Genomic DNA, 8,899 nt, shown 5'->3' with positions numbered 1-8,899 from the left:
CGTTCGCTCCCCGCGCTCCGGTTCACTTATCTTAGAGGGAGCCATGTGGCACCGGGACACTGGGGAGGGAAACCGCTGAGAGCGCAGTTCGCCTTTATCAGCGTGCCGCTCTGCTGCAGCACATCTCCACGGATGCAAACTTTACGCAGGCTTCGTTTCAGCTCGGCCAGTTTGTCAACTCAAGGCATTTTTGACGTGGGGAAAAGTAATTTCCTAATTCCGTTTTCTACATAGCTGTCCTTGAGTGGAACGCTCTCGGTAACTCCCCTACTTCAGCATAGGTTCAGTCTTACAGAAGCTATGAGCAGCGGGGGAAAGGCGAAAGCAGAAGCTCGGAACTGAAGATGGCTTTACTGGAATCCGCTCACAACTCAGCTGTCATCAGCATAGGCTGGTTTCTGCGTGGTTCTGTATTCGCAGCAGACAAATTGGTATAGAAAAATATACATCGATGTGTAAACACAAACACACCCTGCTGGGACACCTGCACCTCCCGTGGCCTCGGTCCCTCCATGCCCACCTCAGTCATGGTGCGAGGCTGGAAAACAACCGCTGGGCTTGGGCGGTGTGTGAGAAGGAGCTGAGCAACTCAAAGCAGCTCGAGGGCAGGAGGATTTTCTCCCCGTGTAACACGCACCCTGCCTTCAGAAGGCGGGAGGCTGCCAGCCCGCAGCTGCTGCAATGGGCCTCTGAGAGCAGCAGCTTTCAGAGGAGGTCAGATTTTAGGAGAGAAGCTCATTAGCAAGCAGGTTTTGAGAATTTGGCCCCTCTTGCCTGTCTCAGTCTCTTCAGGAGTATTTGGTGACTGCTTTGAATCCAGAGCTTCAAGCAGGCTCACGGGCTCCAGAACACACAGCAGATTTACTTTCCTGCCTATGAAGGCAGAGGTGCCACTGGGCAAAACCAGGGCTGCTCTGGGCTATGGGAGCAGCAGCACAGGGGGATTTTTCAACCTAGACCAAATATATTTGTGTAAATGACAAATTAGCAACTTGCTCGTTCTGAGTAACTTTACTTCCTTTTTTCTTTTTCTTCATTTTTCAGATTTTCCTTCTTGAAAAAAAAAAATTAAAAAAAGAATCTGTACCATCTAGGAACTGTTCTGTTCTTACTAAACCAGTAAATTCCTACTAGTGCAGCTGCAGTTGCACTGGGTATTTCTAGCTGAGCTATTCTGTGTTGCAGTAATAAAAGATCATTGTGGGCATAGGGGTTTGTAAAACCAACATGATGATCTGTTTTTGAGGATCCTTAATTTGAACAATTATTTTTCCTCATTTTATATATTCTCAGGATTCATTTCTCTTGCACTTTTAACACTGTGGGGATTTTATATTTTTTTTTCTTCTGTTTGGTTTGAGTTTTTTTTTTCTTTTTTTTTTCCTCTATCTTTTTTCAAATCTACCATAACCTAAAATAGAAGCCACTGAGAGTTTGTTACATGGTAATTATATTATAATTATAGGCTTGATTTTTAATTTAGTTTTGGAGGAAGTAAGCCTTAACCTCTCACTTACGAGGACCAACAGCAACTAGAATTTTGAAGCCTGAAGTTTTCCAAACACGGTTAACATCCAACTGCTGAACACTGAGTAGAAATTTCCTGTTTCTTCATACATAAGGAGCTTGTTTTTATTTATACTCCTACCTCGTCTAAATGTGGAAGCAGTAATGAAAAAGCCACTGTTGAGTGAAGTTGGCCTATAGAAAAATAGCATTTTAAAAATATATATAATAACTTGAGAACTTTATCTATCTAAATACCAGAATGTCTTGAAACAATTTTATATTATGATTAAAAAAAAAGCAGCGTGAGTAATAGGAGCAGGAATTGTTTTCAGTGAAAATCAGCTTTTGGTCCTCTCTGCTGTTTACACAGTGATAGGCAGAACAAAGTGCCTGAATTAGAAATAAAGAAACAAATTTCTACCAGCATCTTCTCAAAGCCAAAGCTTTGTCATATAGCTTTGCAGTGTGTAATTATTGTGCTCTTGTGGCTGTCAGTGTCAGCTGATAAGTACCTCAGTGAAAACTGAAGAAAAGTTTCAAAGCATGAACCATCCCTAGGAACCAAACAAAATAAAAAGGTATATAAGCCTTCAGGGTATGATGCCTTCTAAATTACATCCCACGACTATACATTATGCAATTATATCAATGTCAGTAGATACAGTGCACTGTGAAACTCAAAAGAACATGATCTTAATGTGTGTCTGTAGAATACAATAGGTTTTAAAATACAGCTCTATCAAGGATGCAGAGGAATGCCCTCCGCCCAGAGCAGGAAACTAGCAGACATCAAAATAAATCACTCTTCATTACAGATTAAAAAAAAAGAGGGGGGAAGAAAAGGAGAGGTAATATTCATACAGAACAGAAATTATTCACTTTGCCATGTGGTTCCAAAGATACTACTGTTATTACACTTAAAAAATTAATGTATCTTCAGCTTTAAACAAGTTGTGTGCTTCAGGTGTTACTGTATGTAAAGAATGCCTTACGTAATCAATTGGACTTCCAGAAATGCGTTGCTTACACAATTCACCCATTAACTCCCTTCCTTGAAAAGTGACAGAATCACAGATAAAAGAATATCCAGACATCTTCTTTTTCACATAGCATCTCGAGAAAGGTGGAGGCGGATTTATAAAATTAGCTACTACATGCCAAAACACGAGAAATTTGCTGAGTTTAATCAAATCATGTGAACAAACAAACAAACAAATGTGCTGAAATGGAAAATGAAAAAAGAATAAAAAAGCATATGCATTCAATTTTATAATCTTTATTGAAGGTTCAATAATCCTTCTTTTACAGAAAGTTGAGGTTTTTACCTGTTTCTTGCAAACGGACCAAGATAAGAATTATCTCCTTTTTACTTTCAGATTGTGTGTGTTACATTTTGTCAGACAGTAATTTCCTTATGGCCACCGCAAAAGAAACCTGGACTTCTGCATAATGGTGGGCAACACAGAGTGTACCATATGCTAACACCTCACACTTGTATGCCAGGCTCATCACCCACTGGCTATAATTATAGACCAAGGTTAAATGCAGTCTGGGCACATACAATACAGGTTAACATATAAATCAAATGAAAAATCATCAATTCAATACACATTACTGAAAATACCATTCTACAATATATAAAAGACACACAAATACCATAAAATTGCTAATGATTTTTATTATTATTATTATTATTTAGTTTAAGTCATCAGTTAATAAAATTCCTATTAAAAATGTTTTGGCCACTCTCAAGGTCCAGCCCCCAGGTCAAAACAGTATTTGTAAAAACAGCAGAAAGACATTTTCATCCCACTCACCACACACCAACCCACTCATAATTTGGTGGAGTTAAAAAGGAAAAAAAGAAAAGTGAACTTTTATACAAATACTACAAGATGAAAGTAATATAATTAATAAAAAGACATGAACACCACTATATTTCTACAGTGAATGCCAATTACAATCTTGAGATCTGGTTATTTTTGTGGGGGGTATTTTTTTTTTTTTTATTTTTTGTAAAAGATGTATGATCTAAATTAATGCTGTTAGAAACTCGGTTCATTCCTCAGTAGCAGAGGGCTTTCTCACCAAGCCATTCTATTTACTCTCTTCTAATTGTAGTTATTTTCTTCCTGACAGCTTTGAAGGTGGCACAGCGCATTTGTAGTACTCTAGGTCACAGCACAGAAACTGCAGAAGATGCTGCCCAATTTCTGTACATCTCTGATAATTTGCAAAGAGATTGCTAGGAGATTTAACTGAAGTGTAAATATTGTCTCCCTCCCAAATCGGATCTTTGCTGACAATCAGAAGATGTAAGTGATGGGAGCAGACTGCAGAGTTTAGAGAAATGAAATCTCTTATAGAAACACAGAATGCAGACCAACAAACATTTCGTGTGAAATGTGAGCACTACTTTGATAACAGTGTTTGAATATGGAAAAGTAGTTCAGTGTTGAAATGGGTGACCTACAGAAGAAGAGCTTTCAACACTCACACTGAGCTGCAGAATGAGCTTTATCAGAAACAGAACTTAAAAAGATATTCAATAAACAGTGAATATTTTGTTATACTTTAAAAAGTAAAAAACAAAATCAAAACAAACAAACAAACAAAAATACTAGGTCAGTTTCTTTCAGAAAAATATTGACATTCAGTGTCTTTACTTGAAAAACAGAAGAGTAACAGATTATTACATGGGCTAAATCTGGATTTCCCTGCTCCTTTGGGCAATCCTGGCCCAAGTGGAATCTGAGACAGCCCAGGGGCCAGCTTTACCTCCAGGGGTTTATCTGTGTACCAGGGAAGCAGGATTTAGCAACTTGCACTAATATCTTTGGCAGTTTAGTGGTTGGAAACAGGAGAAAGCAAGGGAAAACAAAGGTAATAAGGAGAAAATAAGGGAAAATTTGTCTATGCACACTTTCATTTTGAGATACGCAAGAGTACTGAAGAATAAAGATGTAATCTGTAATTAATCTGTTCCAGTTTAATGACAGTCATCATTCCCTTCATACTGAAATCATTTTGTATTTCTTATGTGCTCATCACAGCACCTTCTTCCCAAAGGCATCAGATACTGTTTATTTCTCTTTGCACAGAAATATATGCCATAGGTTCTAATCCACTTATAGACAGCATTAACTGGTTTGTTTAAACAAAACAATCATTGTAAACCAAAACTAATAGTTTCACTGAAACTAGATCCTCATCTGTAGCCACTGATTCCAATAGGCTTTGGATCAGGCCCTAAAACAGGCATGATAGTATCAGTCTCACATCCAGTGGTTGTAGATGATACAGAGACTGAAGTTGCACAGACTTTGTAAATATTCATTACAAAATGGACAACAAGTTTTTAGATCAAATGCATAATTTACCACAGGGAATGTACATAACCATCTGTGACTGTGCCAGTGTATCTTTGTTTTCTAAGTCTTCTCTTCTGAGTACATGCGTTTTGACCATCTATTCCAGAGCATTAAAAAAAAAAATGATGTTAAAAAGTAAACTACACTATTGTTAGCCTAAAATAGCCCAGAATAGTAACTTTTTAATCCATTGGGTTAGCTGATGTTGTTGAGGGTTCTTTTCTTAATGTCAGGATACCAGCATTATAATTTAAGAAGTTATGGTGAGTAATTAGTACCCAGTTAAAAGTGTGATTTAAAAATCCTCAGTAGCGGCATGGAAATTAATAGCAGGTGGAATTCACTGATCTATTTATTGCTTAGTTTGAAAAAAATGCCCCAAAGAGTTGAATATGTATTATTTCACACATCAACACATGGTTTGGTTGCTGGGCATTGAAAGAACCTCTCAGTTTAGGGTTTCTCAACAAAAAACTAGTGTCTTTGTGATACTAAGCCTTTGTGCATAAGCTTTCCATGCATGTAAAGAGCTAATGCAGGAGTTCATGTAATGGTCTAGCATGAGATGTTTATTTTGAGTGCCCAAACAGGATGTGAATGGTAAAAATCCTCTGATCTAAAATTTCTCTATTGCAGTCTCTAATTTGCAAATATTTCTCTTTTGCTCTTGATCCTCTCTACTGAAATTTAAATGAAAGAGGGGGAAAATCTTTCATACCTAGACAGAAAGCAATTATGTGAATTAGGGCTTGATTTAGCTTTCCCTGAGATAATCTTAGGGGTTTGATTCTTAAACCACATCAAAGAGCAACCAATTCAAGGTCAAGGAAAGAGGGAAGTAGGAGAAGAAGGAAGAACTGGAGAGGAGTACTTCTATATACCTTAGATACATGGAAGTTATGCCAAAACACACATCGTTTGTTTCTGATGAAAACCTGTTCAGTTACAGAGTCAATACGAGAAACCACTGACCTCCATAATTTAAGCAGCATTTATCAAAAATTTACCTTATTAAATGTAAGCCAGACCACCAAACAGACTGGTATAAATACATTCCTAAACATGAACATATCAGATTCAGTGGATGAACAAAGTCATATACAGCTCAGTATTAATGAGCTAATTAAAAATATTAGATGATACCATTTTTCTGAAATGGAAGTGGTTTAATATTACAGTTTTTAAAAAATATATTTCTATTAACCTTTACTGCTATTATTACCTATAGCTCTTCCACCACAAGATACATTTTATCTAACAGAATGATTATACTACTGCAGTGTGCAAACAAAGAGCACATAATCAACTGAGAAGAGACAAAAATTAGTGTTTTTAGATTTCCTGACACTAAAACTAAGTTTGTAGGGTTCAAAGTGCTAATAGAAATCTGCAGCCATGGCCTCTTTTTGCTTTTCTTGGTTCTTGTAAGTTACATTTTTGAAAGTGCTTGTTGAACCTCTGTACAGTGGGTTTGTTTCCTAAAAAGAAAAAAAAAAAAGAAAAGCAAATAATTCAGAGTTTAACTGTCTTCGGCTGCAAGCTTGTGTTGCTGCAAACCACCATCTTTAATTTTGCTGGAGCAGAGAGGATGCCTTCCTTCTACAGGCTTCTCTGTTTTGTATCTATGCCAAGTTTTATCATCTGAAATACCTTTGGAAATAAATCGTGTGGCCTCAAAAAGGCATTGTATAACAATGTCTTTTGTTTCTCTGAAGCCTGCTATCTTACCATTTTGGTGCAGTGTAAAAACATCCTATATTCAATGCCACAGTCATAATTTTATAGTATCACATCCTCCTCCCACTGTTACTTCCCCACTGCAAAGTGTTCTGGTCTTTCTTTGTACAGAAGTTATTTTGTACTTTTCATCATTTCAGTATAGACTTTATTTGTGTTCTGATATTCCAAACCATAAAAATGAGCCCAGCCTGAGGCAGTGCAAGTCAGTGTTTGGGCAGGAAGGCCCTAGACTGCTTCCCAGATTAAGTTAATGCACACACTCGAACAATACCTTACCAAATAGATCTGATCTTTGCGAACTAAACATGACTGAACCATTCTAAAAACACAAAGAATACACAAACATCGAGAAAACAGCTGTGAGATGGGAGGTGCAACTTGTCAGAGCGTTCTTGTGAGAGCCACGCCAACTACTACACACTGAGAGAAGGGCAAGTCCCACCTGGGCTCCTTCTACTGGCTTCTCACCATTCCTTTTGTGTCAGAAAATAAAATATTTCTATCTACTGTAGCCTTCCCTTTCCTCTTACCATGCGTCGCCCTCCTGAAGGATTAGGAAAACATTCTCAAGAGGCCTTGCCTGTGACAAACTAATTTTTCTTGTCACAGAAACCGAAAGGCAGGCAGTGTCCCTTCTTGCAGAAATGTTGCAATCCTTGGTTTTGTAGAGGAGTGCAACTAAGTAAACTGTAGCATATTGCATATCCTCCTGGCACCCATCAGAAATGCTTACTCAATCTTTTTTTTTCTTCAGAAAGTCTGAAAAGTTGTAGAAGTATCACAGAAGAACAAGAAAGCCAAGGACAAAGGGGAAATAGGAAAAAGGAACGTGGTATCAGCTTGCATTAGACCTATGCAAGCTATAGATAGAAGCTAAGGGTAGATCATTCTGTCCTTTTATATACATTTTGGACAGCGGACACTGCTGCGTAAGCTGTTACAGAGGGCACTGGTAACCTCTCATTTGTACAGCAGGCTTTGCATCTGAGGAGCATGCTTCTGGCAATTACACAGACAGTGAGCAACTATGCTCAGATTAATCAGAAGTGAGATATTAATTAAAAAAACAAACAAACAAAAACAACTAACAAAATGTTATCTACTCAACTTACATGTGGAAGGAATTAAACCAGAAGGTTGAACTCTGGCTATTTTTCATCCCTAAATTAAAAGTAATGAAAATCTACTGGTAAAATCTATCCATTTAAAAGAACACAACCAAGACTCAAATAGAATTTTTAAGGGCATTTGTGCCTCATGAAACAAAAATAAAGAACCTCATGTAAAATTAGTGCATTTAACATACCGTTTGCCATTTAACTTTTGATTTTTCTGCTTCAAACTTGGCCACTTCTTTTCGGTCTTGAACTGACACCATCAATTTCCATATACAAAGTAACACAATGCCAATCAGAAGGATAGCAAGGGTGACACCCACCATTATCATTGGGATATTTGGAAGCTCTGGGCAATCTGTGGAAAGACAAACAGTTATGAGTGTAGATATCCAATCAATAAGTTTCAGGCAATTAAAGACAACCAAAAAGCATTCTGTTCTCATTTGCTGGAAGCTGAGCATACCTTTTCCTTCAAGTCCATATTATTTTACTCTTATCAGTTGGCTAATTGGCTGAAAAATATTGCCTTGAAATGTAAAAAAAAAAATTCTTGCTAATTACTTCCACTGCTATTTTGGCACATTTAGCTGTCGTGTCTGAATACAGACTCAGATTTTGAGGAGGAAAGTTAGAACATTATTTTCAAATTTATGTCATCGTATTTCTAAAAAATAGGAATATTTTGACAAAATCATGAATTTTAAAGTATACAGCTGAAGTTTTACTTCAACTGACTCATATTCAGACTGTTGTGGAGAAAACCTATATACATATATAGTCCTAGCTGCATATGTATCAGTGTAAAGGTACCAATGATATTGAGAAAAAGGAGGAAACTGCATTTCAGTCATGAAAACAAGGAGGAAAAAAACATTAGATTTGCTGAAAAGCAAAAAGTACTAAACTTCACCAAATTCTGTTGAATCTCACAGCAGCTGAGCAGAAATCTTGAACTACCGTGTTCAGGAGAACATGGTTGTACTGCATCCGAAATACTTAGTTTGTCTGTGACAGTCTTGTAGAAATTCAGTGTCAAAGTAACAGTAGGGAAAAAGAACTTTGTCCTGTAACACTGCCAGAGTGACAAGTTCAGTTCTTTGAAGGAATTTCACATTTCATGTTTTCCAGTAAGTTTTATCATACAGCATTCCAAAGACAAAA

General features: G+C 37.3%; 1 long non-coding RNA gene across 1 annotated transcript; it reads right to left on the bottom strand.

Moving 5' to 3' along the window:
* Positions 1-3,503: 3,503 nt before the first annotated feature.
* LOC116216815 lies at positions 3,504-8,126 on the bottom strand. Its single transcript, XR_004160323.1, has 2 exons — positions 7,927-8,126; positions 3,504-6,358 (listed from the first exon to the last, which is right to left on the bottom strand). It is a non-coding gene; the product is annotated as an uncharacterized LOC116216815 (long non-coding RNA).
* Between the last annotated feature and the right edge of the window lie 773 nt (positions 8,127-8,899).

This window comes from Meleagris gallopavo, chromosome 7 (assembly GCF_000146605.3).
Source record: "Meleagris gallopavo isolate NT-WF06-2002-E0010 breed Aviagen turkey brand Nicholas breeding stock chromosome 7, Turkey_5.1, whole genome shotgun sequence".
NCBI classification, from domain to species: domain Eukaryota; kingdom Metazoa; phylum Chordata; class Aves; order Galliformes; family Phasianidae; genus Meleagris; species Meleagris gallopavo.
The sequence above is the reverse complement of the archived record's forward strand: the minus strand, read 5'-3'. Positions and strand labels throughout refer to the sequence as shown.